Source organism: Diorhabda sublineata, chromosome 5, assembly GCF_026230105.1.
Source record: "Diorhabda sublineata isolate icDioSubl1.1 chromosome 5, icDioSubl1.1, whole genome shotgun sequence".
Classification (NCBI taxonomy): Eukaryota; Metazoa; Arthropoda; class Insecta; order Coleoptera; family Chrysomelidae; genus Diorhabda; species Diorhabda sublineata.
This window is the reverse complement of record NC_079478.1, coordinates 33,141,614-33,160,777: the sequence shown is the minus strand read 5'-3', so window position 1 is coordinate 33,160,777 and position 19,164 is coordinate 33,141,614. Positions and strand designations below refer to the sequence as shown.

Sequence of the window (19,164 nt, the reverse complement as noted above, 5' to 3'; positions counted from 1 at the left end):
GCAGAAAATTAAATAAATGCTACAATTAATTGAAAACATATCATTTTATCATTAAAGATTCAACAAATTTGACATAAAAACCGGACTATTAATTAGTATTCTAGATTCGCAAATAAAGATATTAGAACAATAATAAAACACAAAACGTTCGAGTGATTTTAGCAAGAATTAAACACGCATCATTAACGAAATCATTTCAAATAAAATATTGATTTTTTATCCAGTAAGAATATGCAAATTATCCTTCGCTTTTTAATATTTATAACACCTTCAAATATTGTTGCAATTGTATCAATTTTGGAATGTACCGGAAATTGTTAGCACGTGATATTAAGATTAAAAGACACGATTCACAACAATGTCATTGTTTTTGATCAGTAATAATGATGCCGTCTATCTTAATATTATAATGATTCTTAAAATTTAGTTTTAAAAATAAAAATTATACAAGGTGTTTCAAAAATAGGTGACACCGTAGAAAACTGAAAATAATTGGGTTGGTTTACTGGTTTATTGGTTTGTTGGTTTATTTTTCGATATCTCGCTTCATTTTCGAGATATCGATACTTGAAGTTGGAAAAATAAATTTTTATTTAATATTTGTATGCATCAACCTAACCTAACCTAACCTTCTCGTGGTGAACTTTGTGTGTAAAAAGTCCAAAAATCGTGAATTTTTTACAGCTAAAATTGTCTAAAAAAATTTTTTCTTCGCGTGAGTTTAGTTTTATTTTTTTGCGTACCCCACCCACGGGGGCTACACCCTGGATCCTGGTCTGCCCAAAAGCCACAGGCCGCGAGGAACGGTTGAGATTGGAGAGGGAAAATTGGGGGCAGATAAATTCGAAGCGGGTAGATTTGGAACGATTTTTTATAGTCATTTTTCTTATTCGGTTGATTTTGTCGTTAAAAATAGGATAAACGATGCAAAAATAATTGCTAGAGAACTTTTCCAGGATAATTGTGAAATACTACAGTAGTCTGGCTTTTCAATTATAAAACAAACGAATATAAAAAACTTTTGAAAGCATTTAGAACGTACTTTTTGCTAGAAAGAGGATATGTTTACATTAAATTACTAATTAAATCTCCAAACTATCACCAAATATTTTTTTTATTTTATAAATAATGAAAAACAACCGACTTTATGAAAAACATCAAATTATTTATATATTTATCGTATGTTAATTTTGGCTCATTTTGCTATAAAAATCTGTTTTTTTTTTCAATATAATTTTGGAGTACCATGGTAAATAAGGTTAAAATTGAATAAAAAATCTTTTTATTAAATTACAAGCTTCATATTGAATTTGAAGTGATAAAATATTCATTTGAAACGATGTATCGATATCTCGAAAACGAAGCGAGACATCAAAAAATTTCATTCCTTATTTTCGATTTATTTTGGCCTAATTAAGCTATTAAATCGCCACGGAAATCAAAATCGCAAATAATGAGCAGCTTCAAGGCACTGTTGCATTTTTTTTATCGTTCAGTTGGCATAATTGATCTTTATACTCATACAAAATTTAATCGTCTTCCGCTCCCGGTGTCATATTTTGAATATTATTCACGTTGCAAATTTATTTGTCATTTACCAACAATCAACCATACAATTTTAAAGATTTTTTAGGCACCCAAATTTCTCAAAAACAAAATTTAGGCTTTACTTCCGAATTTGTCCGATTTAGAATCATAATAATGTCATGTTAGTTTAGTGTTTTCGAGGTCGTGTTGTCCTTTTATCGAAATTCCAGATATCCGAAATTAGTATTTCTAGTTTTATAAATAATTGGATTGCTTGACTTCCGGGTCGGCTTTCTGAACTACGAGAATATATTGAAAAATTCTTAGTCTACTATAGAACCAAAATATTTTATTACTCAACATATTCTCCTCTTAATTGGATACATTTATTACAGCGAACCTGCAGCGTTTAAAAAAATGTTTTAAACTTTTTTTCAGTTGAGGAAAGAAATGATAGTCGGACGGAACCAAATCTGGTGAATAAGGGGAATGTTCTAGTAATTCAAACCCCCAATCACGAATTTTTTGCATGGCAACTTGAGATTTGTGTGCAGGGGCGTTGTCCTTCAGAATCAGAGTTCTGGGTCTGATAAAATTTTGTCCTGAACTGCGTTGATATTTTCGGGGACTGACATAGTAACTGGCCTTCCCGATCGGTCATCATCTTCAATGGAAAATTTACCTCTTTTGAAACTTGCAGTCCAATTTTTCACGGTCGCATACGAAGGACATTGATCACCAAGGGTATTAAGCATATCTTCGTAAATCTGCTTACTTCTTAACCCTTTTAAATACAGGTTCTTAATGATGGCTCGATACTCCAATTTTTCTATTTTCACAATTTTTTCTTTTAATTTATTGCGTAACTCTGGTTTACTTTTTTGACGTCAAACTTTACACTTACACTTCTAATAAGTTATTATTCCTTGCTATGGTAACGCAAAATTTTGTTTATACATGGAACTAGGCAAACTAGGTATCAATTCATCCCCGTACATTTATGAATTGAACTAGTGGTTTTATTTCGGGGAGGCTTTATTAGGAAATAGGGGCTTGACTAAAGAAGAAAAAGACTTAAAGTTAGAAGAAAAAACTGGGAACTGTAGCTTGATGTTAAGCAGACCAAGGTACGGAACCATTTTTTAATCAGGTTAGTTTACTTTAGCTTCTAAACCAAGGTTAGTTTATCTTTATTAGTCCAGAAAATGAAACCAATCAATGAAATGTGACATGTTATTATAATCAAAAAGAACCGCAGTTCCGCGTTAATAATAAATCAATAGATCAATATAATTATTGACATTACTAATTTCCCGACATCTGAAAACTCGATAAATGGATGCTAAGACCTCGAAAACGTTAAATCAGCGTGTTTTTATCATGATTTTAAGCCGGGCAGATACTACTAAAACTTTTTCAAATATACTTTGTCACGATTGAAACTAAAATTTTGATGTCTCCATAATTTGGAGTCACTTATTTTCAGTCGATAGGGAGATATTAGTCGTTGTTTTGTTTATTGTATTCTTTGCCTTGAGTGAACTGAATGAAATACACATTTTAATGCGATTTATGTACAACTGATGGTCTTTGTAATTCAAGCTAATTATACAGAATGAATCAATTTTCTTTAAGCGAAAATAATAAAAATCAATTTTTAAAATTACGTAATTTCTCTAAATTTGTATTCTTAAAATTGTTTTTTTTATTGTCGACAATACCGAAGTAGTTAAAAATTAAAATAAATAAACAATACACAATTAATATTATGATTTCGACCTTCAAGAATAATGTGTACCCAATGTATTGTCTCCGTAACCGCATAAGCGTTGCTAAGGGCTATTTTTCAAGATATTGTTACAATTAGAGGGTCACACGATATGGGAAAAAAGTTGGAATCAAAACATATATAACAGGTGTTCAAAATGAGTATCGGGTATTTGTTATTTCAATAAAATAGCATCGATATTGCTGCCGTTATTAACATGATGTTTCCTCGGATTACTCTCCTGAACCTCACTTATAAGGTATCCCAAGGTCGAGGCTTCTGAGATGCGAGTTGATGTTGTTTCTACGTGAAATGGTTTTATAGGAAATAATTCCATGTATGACAAGTAGTCCTGTCGTGTTGAAACCACGTTGAATGGATAGAGGTAGATTTCGAAAAAACACGCTTTCAGTTCTTCCATTGTTTCCTAGTCGCGGACAGGAGCGTCGGTGTTTTGTATTTTTAGCATCTGTATTTTCGAAAATCCTGATGCTTTTTCTGATGCTATATTCATTTGGTTCATACGATAATACGCTCGTACGCAAAAAGCGTGATTACGACTAAAACTTCACAATATCACAAACTTCCACTTCTCCGAATCAAATCCAGTGTTAAAATATAGAGGTTGCCTCATGAATTATACAAAAAGAAAGTAATAATATCCAAAGTATTGATCATCGTATTGTATGGTTTTAACCAAACGTTCAGCAAACTTCGTAAAACCATTCTTTTGGATTAGATGCATTTTCAACGTCTTCTTTGCATTCAAAAGTTTTTCCACGAAAAAATTTCGCCATGGATCTGAATAAATAGTATTCTGATAGTGCAAGGACCTAATGCTGGAAGTGATTTGGTACCAATTCACATTTAAAAAATAATACACTAATACACACAAAATATCATCTCATTTCTCAACCTCAACATATTATCCGAGGAGGAGCCGCGATGTAGCGGCCGCTTCTAATTAAAATTTCAAGAAATAGAGCCTCTAGTTTCAACAAGTTAAGTTTAAATAGAGGTGTACGAATTTTCACATATAAAAACCGACACCCTCTGTAAATACCCGATACTTGTTTGGGACACATTGAACAAAAAGACGTTACACTATAGATTACTGCTAGGAGAGTAAAACAGAAAACAAAGTTAAAGGGCAGCAGCTGCAAGCCATTTTAAAACCTGAAAAAAATGATCCAATGATAGAAATATCATTAGAATGGAGAAATCATCGATGAAACAAAAGACTATTCGGATACCAGAGAGAAATCGTTGTGTAAACATGTTGAGAGGTTGGAAGGAAACATGATTTTAATGAATTAAATAACATTTGACCAAAAATATTGTTTTTATATTTATATTTAATTAAAAAAAACGTAAGTTTAAAGGGGTATGGGTATAGGGATAGGTTGAAGGTTTTATTCTTTTCAATAATATCTAATAACTTGGATTTTACTGGAACTAGGGAGATTGGTCTATACAATCATACTTCATTAGGTGATTTCCCTGATTTAGGAATCATAATTATTTCAGCTAGTTCCCATATCCTAGCAACGTACTTCAACCTGAATGAAGCATTAATAAGATATTGCTTTTTTCAGGAGTTGTTTTAGGACCTCTCCAATTATCAAATCATACCCTGGTGCTTTCTTGGAATCTATATTCTCTTTAATTTCAATAGCTATCTCTTTCGGAGTGGTGGCACTGATGTCGACGTCTTCTTGATTAATGTTTTCTCCTTCGTTTGGCTCAACCAAGCTCCCATCTGCGTTTTCTATTGGTGGTTTAGAAAAATTGGTCTTTTTAATCTCCCGGTAGCCTTCCAAAGTGAGTTGTTAAGGTGAAATAGTTTTATCCATCCATTATCACAACTTTGTTCTCTGTGAAGTGACATCTTCTTAATGCACAGCAGCATATCGGAATTCTTCGCTACTGGTTTTTAATATATTTTGGATATTTCTTCCTTTTTCGATGTTTCGGCACCCTTTCTTTTCAGTTCTCGACTAAATGTCGCGTGGGAAACCCGAACTCGGCGAGCCAACCTTCGAATTGATGTTCCTAGTTTGTTTTTTGCCGATTCTACCAATCTATATGAGAGGACAAATTTAGGCCGGTAATTTTTTGGAAGTTTAATAAATGGACGAAAGTGCAATATTCTGTTCTCGAAATATATTCACAATGTAGTTTTTGACGACTCAACTGTATGTACTTTTGCGGATATCTAATTGCCATATCAAATTTAAATTTTTTTTCCGAAAACTTTTGTTAATTACGTTTCTTTAAAATTTAACGCCACATTTGTACGACTACCAACAACAACAGCTGGAGTAGGGGAGAAAGAAGTGGATAAGTGGGAAATGGAAATAACGCGGATGATAAACTGAAAACAAATGACTATGGATGAGCAGAGAGAGAGAGGAGATGACAAACAAGCTGAAAGTGTAAGACGACAAGGGCTGAGTCTCTCACATTGCAAATTAATTAGTTTTAAAAACGGGTAAAACATTTTCGACCTTTCGACCTATTTTGGTCTTTATCAAAATATATTAAATTAGTACGTACACTGTATAACGTATATATTGAAAAAAGAATAGATAAACTTATGTATCAACTGAGAAATTGTTATCTTTACAAAATACACAAACTATAGGAATCGTACTAAAACTGAAGACCTTGGATTCTTCATCCGCGGTCTATTTTCTCTCGTGTTTGTTAGTAAAATATTACGCAAGCTCCCGAAATTACGTAACTAAATAGATCGGATGTTCCAATATCCATAAGCACATTAATGTACTTACTTACGTTACACATTTTTTTTTCTTCAACATATACATACATCGTTTATGAAGGAGACCTTACTAAAATTTTGTTGGCAAATATTTACTAAACCTATCGCAATCTTATGATCAGTAGCTCGTGAACGGGGTCTACCTCGATTTAATATTAATTTATTAATCAGTGGATAGTTTTTCGTCTTCCACAGGTGCGGATGAATTGTACGATGGCAGTACAACTTAACAATAAAATTACTAAATCTGAAATGATTTCTAACAAAAGGGAATGTGATGAAATTTTATATGGACTTTGTCTTAAACTAAAAATCCTTTAGAACATTGGTTAGCGAACCTTTTTGTTTCATAGACCACTTTCAAAATTTTTCTGGATCCGGTAGGCAGCTACATTACTACCAATTACCAAATCTCGAAAAAAAGTGATGATTAGATCTATCTATAAAAATTTGCGTTGAGGATGAGTTTAAACGACGAATTAACAGTTTTCAAAAAAAAACAAAGATTAGAATTGATTATAATTAGATTTGATTAGAATTGATTATAAACAAATTTTAAATTAAATTTTAAGTTGATTGTCCTATGAGTGAATATCGAGAAAGCAAAGTTGGCCATTCATACTTTTTTCAAATCTACAGTAACTCACAGCAAGAGAATCAATTTTCACAAATTTTATTAAGAAAGTTTTGTGGACCCCCATTTTTTGTTCCGAATGTGCCGAATTTCGCTATCTAAAAACTGGCAACCCCCATTTTTCTCTTCACCATTGGATTCTAAGCTTTGAATTAAAGGGACTTCGTTAGTAAATTCATATATTTCAAATTAACGGTTTTTGTAGAAACTTGAAAAAACTGAAATTTTCATGGTTTTTAATTGTCGGTTGTCTAAATAGAACAAAAAAAGGTAACATATCAACAAACAATGAAAACAGATTCATTAATAAATCCTCAACGGGACATGATGAACATTTTTGCAACGTTTTATCGTTAAGCTGTTTAAAACAACGAAGTTTGGGTCCACTTTTGGTATTACCGGAAGTTTCAGAAAACAGAAATTATTTTAGCTGAAACAAGCTGTTCGGAAAACCCATGCAAGCAGTTTTCCAAAATACTAGTCGCAATAATTTCCCATTTATATATCTCTATAACTCTAAAATTGAATTCATTCCATACGAATGGACCGCATTGTATACTGACATTAGAAGTGACACAACCAGAGAAAATAAATCCTTGACATTAATTTTTTATTATATGACCAGATCAGCATTATCAATATTTACAATGACATTTCGTTAATTAATACATATAGTGTTAGTCATTGCAAGTTCGTTCGGATAACGTTCTCTTCTTCCATGATATGTTTTATTCTAATTTATTCTAATAACTTTGATTTTACTGAAAGTAGGGAGTTTGGTCTATACAATCATACTTTATTCGGTGATTTCCCTGGTTTAGGAATCATAATTATTTCAGCTAGTTCCTATATCCTAGGTACGTACTTCAATCTGAATGAAGCATTTTTTCAGGAGTTGTTTTAGGACCTTTCCAGTTATCAAATCATACCCTGGTGCTTTCTTGGAATCTATATTCTCTTTAATTTCAATAGCTATCTCTTTCGGAGTAGTGACTCTGATGTCGACGTCTTCTTGGTTAATGTTTTCTCCTTCGTTTTGCTGAAAAACCATCTCGAGATGCTCAACCTAACGTCCATCTGCGTTTTATATTGGTGGTTTAGAAATATTGGTCTTTTTAATCTCCTGGTAGCCTTCCAAAGTGAGTTGTTAAGGTGAAATAGTTTTATCCATCCATTATCACAACTTTGTTCTCTGTGAAGTGACATCTTCTTAATGCATATCGGAATTCTTCGCAACTGATTTTTAGTATATTTTGGATATTTCTTCGTTTACTTGTGTTGAACATAACAAAAAACCCCAAATTAAAACGTGTCAAAACAATCCCATATAAGCAATTTTAACATGGGCAGAATAGTAGCCTATCGAGATATGTATCAATAGTAAACAAATACGAAGAAGATCAAGGCGTACAACTGAGCGTCGAGATAGGCGCTAGTCTATTGCTACTACACATAAATTCACTGAAATCTATTACCCAAACGAGACTTTGAATACTAGCTGCCAGTACTTTCTTTGACTGCGGATCATAACATTGAGCTAGTGCAGACAACTGCATTACTGATATACAGAATGGCCTGATGTCATATTTTGCGATAAATCGCGATTATGTAGAGCAAGCGACGTGGTATTGGATTTGCTGTTGAAAGGCATGTCCACGGAATAACTGGAGTAATGGATTAGGAGCTTTTCCTCGTAATAGCCGATCACCAAGTCTCTTCTAAGCATCCACATATTGCTATTAATATTTTTCCGAGGTCTTTTTCTCTCACCAGATTTAAATCCCATCGAATATGTGTGGGATGTGATGTGTATGAAATGGGAAATTTGTACAATCTGCACTACCCTTTCTGGTATAGTTAATCTGCGATATTAATTTTGATGCAACGTAGTATCAGAAGTAGACGTCGCATCGCCCAAAAGACTCAACATTTTAAATATTAATAAAAAGTTTGAAGTACGTTCTTAAAACTTAAGAACGAACTTCAACTTTATAAAGAAAACTCAAAGTTATAAGTGAGATCGTAATCAAATCATCTCTTGACCAAACTAGAATGTTTTATTGAGGGAACATACGAGGGTAATTCGAATATTAACCGGAATTTTGCTATAAAAAATTTTATTTTCAAGTTACAGTACCTACAGCATCCTACACAGTTTCTCCCTCTACCTGGAATCTTTTGGATGCCTTTGCCTTTTTCATAAAAATATCCTCACAAGCTTGTCAGGTAACTATTCGCAGAATTCTACCTCTTTAAGAGGACCACATAAATAATAGTCGCATAGCGACAAATCGGGACTATAAGGATGGTGTTCCACTGTTTCCTAACGCAACTCGCGGAGACGCCTACTTGAAATTTAGAAGACTTTGGTTGAAATTTTGCTAACCTAAGCAAGAGAAGAATACTTAGAGGAGTCCTATTAGTGCCTTGTCACCTCAATAAACACCTGCTAGGTTTAGCAGATAATGCAACGCGCGGAGGAAAAAACCTCTATCCACATTCGAAGTGTGCGACCATGGAGCTCCAGAGCACTACACCTGGGGACGTATGAAACACAAAACAAAGATCTCGAGTTGCTACATTCATCCAATATTCTGAATTTTCTAAGAATAGTGAGATTCATAAATGTAAACACAGGGAATCCCCAGAGTCACAACAATAGAGCTCAATAGATCCTTTAAGACTTGGTGTACATGGTACCCTAATCTGTACAAACAAACAAAAACCAGAAAGATTTGGGATAAAAAAGGTTTTTCGAGTATATTGTCGAATATTGGTGGATATTTACAATATGAGGAATCGGGAGATATGTAAAAGAAATTATTAAATTCTTATTGGTAACAATATGAATAAGATACTCTTCTAAATCAATATCGATTTAAATTTTTTCTTTAAACATCAAAAGACCGGAAAGAGGTTGAGAAAGATTGTTTTTCTATTCATTAATTCAAATAATTCATTTTAAGACGAACTTAAGCCAAATTTTGGCAACGGCGCCTTCCAAAATACAACCCTAGGCTCATTATTCTTCTAGGTTTTATGCCTCATTTGTTTTTCGTAGAGTAAATACGAAAACCAACAATTTGATTAAAAAAATCACTGAATATTATCTTTATATATAAAAATTCAGTTTCTACGAGTCAATTAATGGTCTCAATAATTAATAGTCATCAACGTTGATTGTTGTTATTAATCGTAGTTTCCATAAGTCTGGAACAGATGGCGACTTAAGCGAATTTCTTTACAGAAAATCTTGTCCTTTGCACATCCTAGATGGCTCCACACTTTAAAGTGATATATTTTCTTAGACTACACACTATACATGTCTTATTTTGCCTATACCACTTAACGTCGCTTCTTTCAAATCATTCTTCATTTTGTCTTCGTTGCGTTGTCAGACAACAGCGATATTCATTCACATTTAAAATTCAATTAGTATATTTAGTAAAATGCCAACCAAAAAAATCCAACCTTAATAACCATAGTAAGAAGACTCGATGTGCACGTGTTGAAAGACCCCATGAATCAGTCGAAAAGAGAGAAGAAAGAAATGCAGCTCATAGAATTGGCACAGCTGAAATTCGTGCACGAGAACAGCGTGATAATCAGAGAAAATGCATTGAAAAACAGGATGGCACGTCAAAAACACATAGATTCATATAGATCGTCGAACCAATTGCGCAGTAACGCGTGGATTATTTGTTCGTCTTGCATTTAATTATGAACCAGATATCAATTACTCGATACGTGTTGCGCATCAGGAAAATTTGCATTGTCACCACTCCCTACTCCACAGGAACCTTTGAAATCCCTTCTTTCTGGCATTTCGAATGAATCAAAATTATTTTTCCGTAAGACACGAAAATTTAATTCTTGCTTCCAAATGACGTCGTTTGGAGCATCCAGAGTTTGTGATTTGTCATCTGATGGTCGTAATTTTGAGACAACTTGCCAGGTATATCATAAAATTGGATCATTGACGCCAATGCCAAATGAAGATCCAAAATTTCTACAGATCTATTTTATGGGCAATTGTGAACAACGTGTAACAACTCGATGCCAAGATAATTTCATTGAACAAGCAGAAGAGAGAGCAATTGTATTGTCATTAGAATTATTTGAAATCAAATCACTCAGCTACAACAACGCGTGGCCGGGTCTGCTAGTAATTTAAACAATTTTTACAAGTTATCAAAAAATTTGAGAAAGTTAAAGTTTTTGTCGAATTTAGCATGAAGAATCCTAACCTAGCCTAAAAAAGCCGTGAGCAGCAGAGCTCCATCACGAAAGTCGAATTTTTCGTCGAATGAAGAATTTAACTAATACACAAACAAATCTTTCCATAAAGTGAATTTCTTGGAAATGATATCAATTCTCAATCTTATTTCTTTATATGGAAAATTTGCTATTCCTCAATAATTTTTCATTTCACAAGTTAACTCTCTCTCTCTCGAATGAAAATTCATAATTTCAATAGACCCGGTGGTCTCGAGCCCTCTTGTTCAATTCCAATTGACAACAAAGAAAAAATTGTCATAATGACAAGAAATTTCGGAAATTGGAAGTAAAAAAATCACCCTAGCAACGATCATACTCGTATTATTAATTAAATAGGAGGCGGTCCAGTTCAACAATTACAACGATCAAAATGATTTCAGGCGTTTTGTGCTAGAAGAACTGAAGAAGAAAACTTTGAACTTGAGAAAGACAATTCTTCAACATCACCCCTACTTGCATGCGAAGTTCGAACCCTCTAGTTAAACTTTTTCTGGCCAAAAAATAAGAAAATATAACAAAAATGTCCATAAAATGGAGAGAGGTGGAGATGGAAAGTTTCGACCTTAGACAGGAAATCATCTCGCAACTAATTGAACCTACATGTGAAATTTCATTTTTCAGTCGCTTTTCGTTTGACCTGCAGAGGTGAGCAAAGGTCAAAAACCACTTTTTTTGCACTGCGATCCCTCGAAGTATTCATTTGTTTTCAACCAAACTCTAATAACGTCAATCCGCCGCCAAAAAAGCCATGTATGCTAATTTTGAACCAAATCGGACCCATAGCAATTGCTCGAGAGACGCAAATAAGAATTGTAGCTTAAACAGATATATAGATGTATATATAAACTACAGACATTCGAAAAACCATCATAATCATGTACAGGAGGTCTCAAAACATGGGAAAAATGATGTACCCCCCATTTTTCTTCTAGCCATACCTACCGTAATAGTCTAATTTTTCTTTGGAAAATTCGACTAAAAATATCAATTTTTCTATTTTATATTATCAAAAATGGAATGTTGCCACTTCCAAATAATCACCAGATATTATTATAATCAACAATTCCCATTTAGCAGTTATGCAAAACCGATCATCGTTTCGTCGTCGTAATTTTCATAAAAGGATACGCCTGCCTTCCCAAGCTTATTTGTTCCGCTACTGGTTTACACCTAGTTTTACGACACGTATATTTTTTAATGATACGTTCTTATGACCTTCAAAGAACTCATGTATTTATATACAAATAAGAGAAATGCTAATCGATGTTAATCAATTCTTCCTTGTCTTTTTAATGTCAAATTATCGAGCCATTGATGCCCGTGTTTACTGGTGCAGGAGGCGAGAAGGACCTTGTTCATTTCTTCGAAATCGTATCGGAATTTGAAGACGATTCTAATGAGTTAATATGATGTTTGTCGATATGTTTATGTTACTCGTATTTTCGACGATTGATAAGTAAATAAATAATATTTTTTCGAGGATGCTAATCGGGTTTTCCAAACAAAGAAAATTGTGATGTACGTAAACTTGAGTTGACGATCTTATTGCAGACGAAATGGTAAAAGATCACAAGTGCAGAAGCGTTTTATTTTCCTTTTTCTTTATATTAGACAATCTTGTTTGTTTTTCTTTAATGAAATGAGTGTCTTGTACTTGGGAGGCCTACACTTCTTCAGCCTATTCTCACCCCTGCACCAATATATTAACAACACTAATCGAGACCGTTATGGGGGCATGTTAGCAAAGTCTGGAATCTGGGATCCGGATTCGTCGTACCGGTACTGATTCTAAATCTACAAACTCTCCTTTCTGGTATTTTCTTGGCGGTGTAAGGTCTTTTTACATTTTACTGTATTCCTAAATTGTTTTCATTGATTCCTAGACACTTAAAATGTGTTTCCTCCTAACATTGCCGTAAAACTTGAAATTATAGTCTATTTTTATGTGCGAGAGAGTAATTAAAACTAATTTATAATGCAATTCTTAGTACGGTCATTTTGTACATTATTACAAAATAATCTAAATATTTCCTCAAATTTTCTTAAATGTACCTAAGCTATTAAGTTTTTGGTCTTTTATAACGGTACAGGGTGTCAAACGAAAGGTGACAGGATATACTTTTCGCAACCTAACCTGTAACAGTTATCAAAATACTTTAATTACAAAAGTTCTTTGTATTTGAAGGAATTTTTAGATTATTGACTTTTTGATTATACAATATGTTACCTTGACCTTGACAGAACAATACTTGACACTCTGTACAGAACAATACAAAAAGGTTTGGTCAGGACAAAAGCTCTGTCCATTACATAACCGTATCATTTCAAAAGTATCTATTTGTCAATATTATTTTTATGCCAAGAAATTTCACCGAAAATACGATTTTAGGTGTTTTCATTTACTACTGAGACCCAATGTTGAGTATTCTTAACAGTTTATGTTAGTTGCAAGGTGCAGTGTGCATTCCAATGTCGTAATGGAAAATTTGGACGCGCAGCTGAACTAACAAGTCCGCTATGCAAACTCTTTTGGAAAGAAAAAGGAAAAAAGACAGTTAGCAGAAACTATCATCCGATTGATTTAGTCCCAGCCATTGCCAAAGTCATGAAAAAAGTCGTTAACCAACAAATCTGCTAACATCATCAACGACCATCAGTACGACTTCCGTAAACATAAATAGATAACATATATGGAATCCAGAGCAATCGCAGTGGACATATAGATGGCTTTTGACCGGGTTAGGCTTGTCAAACAAATTTCTAAATGAATTTAAATCGTACAATTTGTCGTCCTCACTTATCGACTGGCTTAGTAACTCAAAGACCGATCCATCCAAGTCGCTATCGATGGACACACCTCAGAAAGGTTTGAGGTCAACGCTGATGTTCCTCAGGGAAGTATCTTGGCACCTACTCTTTTTCTCCTGTACATTAACTGCCAATTGCAAATCCCGATCTATATCAATATAGCTTCAATCAACCGCCCCCCCCCCCCAATAAACTCACCTAACACCCAAATCCGTAGGCAACAACAGATCACGACTATCAATATCAATATGAAAAAATTCTGAATTGGGTGAAAGCAAGTGATTGAGTTTGAGGCAGCAAAGACTCAGGCTGCTATTTTTACAAAGAAGGCTGGTACTGCAGCTCAGGATTTGGTCCTGTCTGGACCGAAAATTAGCTTGTTGGATATTGAGGTTGGAAGCAATATGTCCTGGTCGATCTAACCAAGGCAGTTTCACAAAAACTTGCAATAACAGCTTCTAATCCTCTACAAGGCCCAGATTTGTCCATATTTGGATTATTGCTCGCAGATTTGGAACCCGGCATTAATAATATTCATTAGTTTTAAATAATTTACAAAAAAACATGGTAATTTTATACTTTCGCGGTCACCTCGTTTTTTGCCTCTAGAAAATCGAAAAATCATCCGATTTATTAAATCTTCGTTTTTACGGTGGATTTATTAAAAAAATTTGGGAAAGCATCCTTTTCATATATTTTATTTATCTACACAAAAAGATGAACATTTTGGAAAAAACAAATTGGAAAATGTTTGTTTATTCATTTTTTATCTCATTCTATTTCATATGGTTTTTTGACTTTAAATGTTATCATTAACGCTCTAGAAAATCGAAAAATCGTCCGATTTCGATTAATTTTTTTTAAAAATCTTCATTTTTACGGCGAATTTATGTGAAAAAATATAGGAAATATCTCACTTGAAGATTTTATATGATTTTACAGCTTTGATAAATAAATGCACTTTTTGAATATTTTGAAAAATGATAAATAAAAGGTGCAAACGATGATATGTGAGAAAAGGTCAATTTTAAGAGAAATTGTTATTATTTTCAATTGTAAAAACATGATAAATCAACACTTTTGTATATTTTTTTTTCAATTTGTTCGTTTTTTTTTATAGATTATGAAAAAAAAATATAACAACTTCATTTGATTATTTGGAAAAAAGTTTTCATGAACAATTTAATGCACTGAAACCAATATAAACTTTAATTTATTTTTATATCCATATTTTTTTCCGTAAATCCGCCGAAAAGACGAAGATTTTAAAAAAATTCATCGAGATGGGATGATTTTTCGATTTTCTAGAGCCAAAAAACGAGGGAATCGCCAAAGTATGAAATTACCAAAAACATTTATGTAAAAGTACAGTTATTAGTAAACTTGATATGTAACCAATGGATTCCGATTGCTTTATTATTTTAATTAATAAAAATTGATTAAATTATCAGCATTTCAAGTAAATTCACTCCATAAATCTCTAAATAATAATGTGAGATAGAGTTTCCAACGTATATATAAATTTATAAATCGAAACAACTTATACATTATAAAAGATTGGATTATTTCTGTCAAGAAATAATATCACGTAAAAAATTAAAAGTAGGACATCCCGTATATCGAATATAAAAACAGCATCCTGTATGGCGTATTCAAAAAACAAAATCTCACCATAAAATTTTGTAATAAGTAATTTTAACAAAAGTATTATGAAATGTTTCATACAAGAAGTATGTGAAGACGTTGAAATAAAATTTGTTTTCTCTGTTAATATCGTGACAAAAATAAGTCAGATTAGATTTTTAAACGGTGTACTAGGATAAGCAGCATGACCTACATAGATAACCGAGCACTTGTTCTTCTATGATGATATAATATCTAAAAAATGCCTTTATTTATATTCATCCCATATACACGATAACTCAACAAACACATTAACTAATAATCCAAAATAAATGAATGTATACAAATGAATCACTAGAGGACTAACCCAGAAATGATTAATAATTTATAAAAATTCCGTGAAATCTGCATCGGAAAATCGTGTATGATTTCCGCTGAATAAAATTGTCCCATTGAAAACGTGCAGAATGTATTTTGCAGTTGGAGTCAGATGATTTTCAAGGAAGCTATAAGCGCATTTGCCAGCCAACATTTACGTCGCTGTCGTTGATAATAATATAATCAACTTGGCTACGATCGCAACAGTGTTGTCACGTTGAGTAAATTATTAGTAAATCTGAATCAATCATATAAATCGAACTTTCAAATAAAGAAGACACGAAATAAACGCGAACGTTTATAGGTTTTAAAAAATATAAATGGAGCCACATAATCTTTATTCGAATACAGGTTCTCGCAAAAGAACGCAAGACTTTCAGTAGCCTAATATTAGAGGAGATGACCACTTAGCGATGACATTTTATTGAAAATTGAAAACAACACTCTTAAAAGTAACTTGACATGGTACAGGCCAACGTGCAAGAAATTGCATTGTTTTCAAAGTAAAAATATTTCATAGATTGCACGTCGTTTGACATTATGCAAGTCTCTTAACACCGCAACATGGCTATCCCCGTCAAAAATTAAACAATTTCCAAACGTCAAATTTTATTTTTGTAACCGGTTTAAAAATGAAAATAACGAAGTTAATTGAAATGAACAAGAAAAAAGTGATAATTGAATAAGTGGCAATAATATCTGCTGCTGCCTCGCTTTTGGAGACTGATGGACAGATTGCTATTGCGTCTTGCATTGCATTGCACTTTGTATTCAGGGCCGGATTAAGATTTATAAGGCCCGGGGCTAAAATAATGACGGGGCCCCCTTAAGGAATTCGAAAACCCGGAAAAATTCACAAAATAATATCAATACGTTAGATTTGTGGTATCAACACATCAAAAAATACAGAATGATTTCCAAATGATGGAGACCTCTTGGACCTGGGGCCCGGGGCTATAGCCCCCCCAAGCCCCTAGCTTAATCCGGCCCTGTTTGTATTGCATCATCAATGCGTCAAGCGGCCTTAAGGCAATGCAATTTCTTCGAAGGTCAAAATATTGCATAGATGAATATCGCACGTCGCGTGTCTATGGTTGCATCGTGGCTACCACTAATAAAAATTCAATTAATGAGTTATACAAATACCTTGCCTAAAATTTGAATCATTATTTTTTGATCGGTTTAACAATGATGATAACAAAACTAAGTAAGTAAGTAACGAAGTGAAAAAGTGGTCAGTGGACCACTGTCAATAATTGTATCTACTGCTGCCTTAGTTTTTGGAGCCTGATGGAAAGGTTGGTTGTTAAGCCTAAAGTAACTAGATTTCTCCCTAGAATTGCAACTTGCATGCAATAAAAATGGCACCGAACCGATGATGTTGCAAGTGCCAGATCTTGCATGGAACAGCTGAGCTTCATGCTTTTTTATCAAGAAATATTACTCCTTGCATTGCATTGCATGTTGTATTACATCACGTCTAGCGGCCTTTAAGCAACTAACAAGCCATAAAAATTGCAAGTTATGGTGTTCTATGTACACATTCTTAAAGCTTAGGGAATATACACGTTAAAAATAAGTAACCACAGTCCACAAAAGTAATGAAAGTTTAAAAATCGTTAGAGAAATGTTTCCTGATCACGTATTTTCACGATTTGGAAGTTTCCATTTAACAACACACCCGCTACATTTAGTTTATTGCCGCAAACTAAACGTTTTTTTAACGTAGAAGAATATCATTTATCAAAATTTGAATCAGGAATTTGAAAATTTTTGCGGTTGATACCCGATAGAATGAGTAGCATTTTGATGTCAGTCTAAATCTGTAATCTGTAGTGATGAACTTCATATGTTGAAAAACTTGATTATCAAGAAATTGGAGTAATTATTATGTACGTATATTGATAATATTGCATAAAAAACTTTTATCATATACAGTCATGTCTATTTTATGATGTGCAACTTAACTAAACCCAACTTTTTGTTTTATTAAAAACTTGGCGGGTTAATTATCAGCTTATTTGTGGTCCTCCAGGTAGTCTCTTGTAGATTTCCTTTCTCAAGCTAGAAACCTCTCACAAGCACCTTCAATTGTACTTCTTTTTGCCCACCCATACTTGTCCATCCCATGGTCTTATATCTCTATATCTCATTTTAGCGCTTCTGATTTTCTAATAACGTATATTCATGTGCAAAATAAACGATAATGAAAGAAATCAAGATTTCTCTCTCTCGGAAAAGCCTATCAGCTATTTTGTTTTCCTCCACTACAATGTGTCCCGAAATCAATTGCAGGGTAACTTTAGCTCGCACAGTTATTCCCAAACTAGTTTGCTGCTGTTTGCGATAATTCCTTTTTAGGAATTTTCTACTGCACATATTTCTGCTGGAAAAATGCTTGGTGCTGCTGTTTTAGAGCCATCTATGTACCATTTTATGGCTTTTCTGATCATTTCTCGTATGGTGTTTTGATCCGATTTGCTTTTACAACTTGTATTGAGGGTAATTTTTTCTCAAAACTAAACTTTTTTGTTAATGCGTCCTGAGGCATATACTAGGTTTGGTCATACGATTTCTGAGTGACGTCTTCTACACCATGACCACGCTTTTCAATACGATATGGAGAGGTGGGAGAGAATAATTTCTAGTACATGTGATTCAGCATGATATATCCCATGAATCAGTCAAGGAAACCAAACATCGGTTTAGTACGAAGTACAGTAACCGAATGATAATGTACCCTAAGATATTGCCCATCAATTGAAACAACTATTGCCATTGAACCTGTATAGAACTCACGACAATGGAAGGCTAAGTTCATTCAGACTGAGAAGCAGATTTAACATAACTAATAGGATATCAATCACGTGACTGATAGCCTACAAGTTTTCTATTTCAGTCATAACAAACGGTTATTATCAGCTAGGCAGAGTGCGGTTTTTACAAGGAGCTATAACAAAATATATATTCTTGCGAATCCAAAATATTTGTTTATGGACCCTTCTCGTCTCTCTATATTTGTGTTTTTTTTAAATCAAGTTTTACTTTTGATCTGTTGAGTTAAAGAGAATTTGGTTTAACTTCTTCCAAAGCTCATTTGTCATTTTTCGAATACAGGAATTGCGTGATTTCATGTTAATTTTCGACAATTTTTAATTCGGGGATCTTGTATTTTACTATATCAGGCCTCGCGTATTATTAAGTCGAATTAATAACTTGTTTACTGTCAATATGTATGAAAAATGTTTCCTTTCAAATTTTTACTTTAATGTAATAAGTAGCTTCGTAATAAAACACTATAATACGCATTCCATATGAAGTAAAACATCAACTACCTCTAACTTCCATAGTAATAATAAAATCAGG

General features: G+C 33.3%; 1 protein-coding gene across 4 annotated transcripts in view; it reads right to left on the bottom strand.

The window, feature by feature from the left end:
- The window catches only part of LOC130444607 (zinc finger protein 208-like), a 184,022-nt gene that overhangs the window by 116,943 nt on the left and 47,915 nt on the right, over positions 1-19,164 (bottom strand). The gene's annotated exons all lie outside the window — the stretch shown is intronic.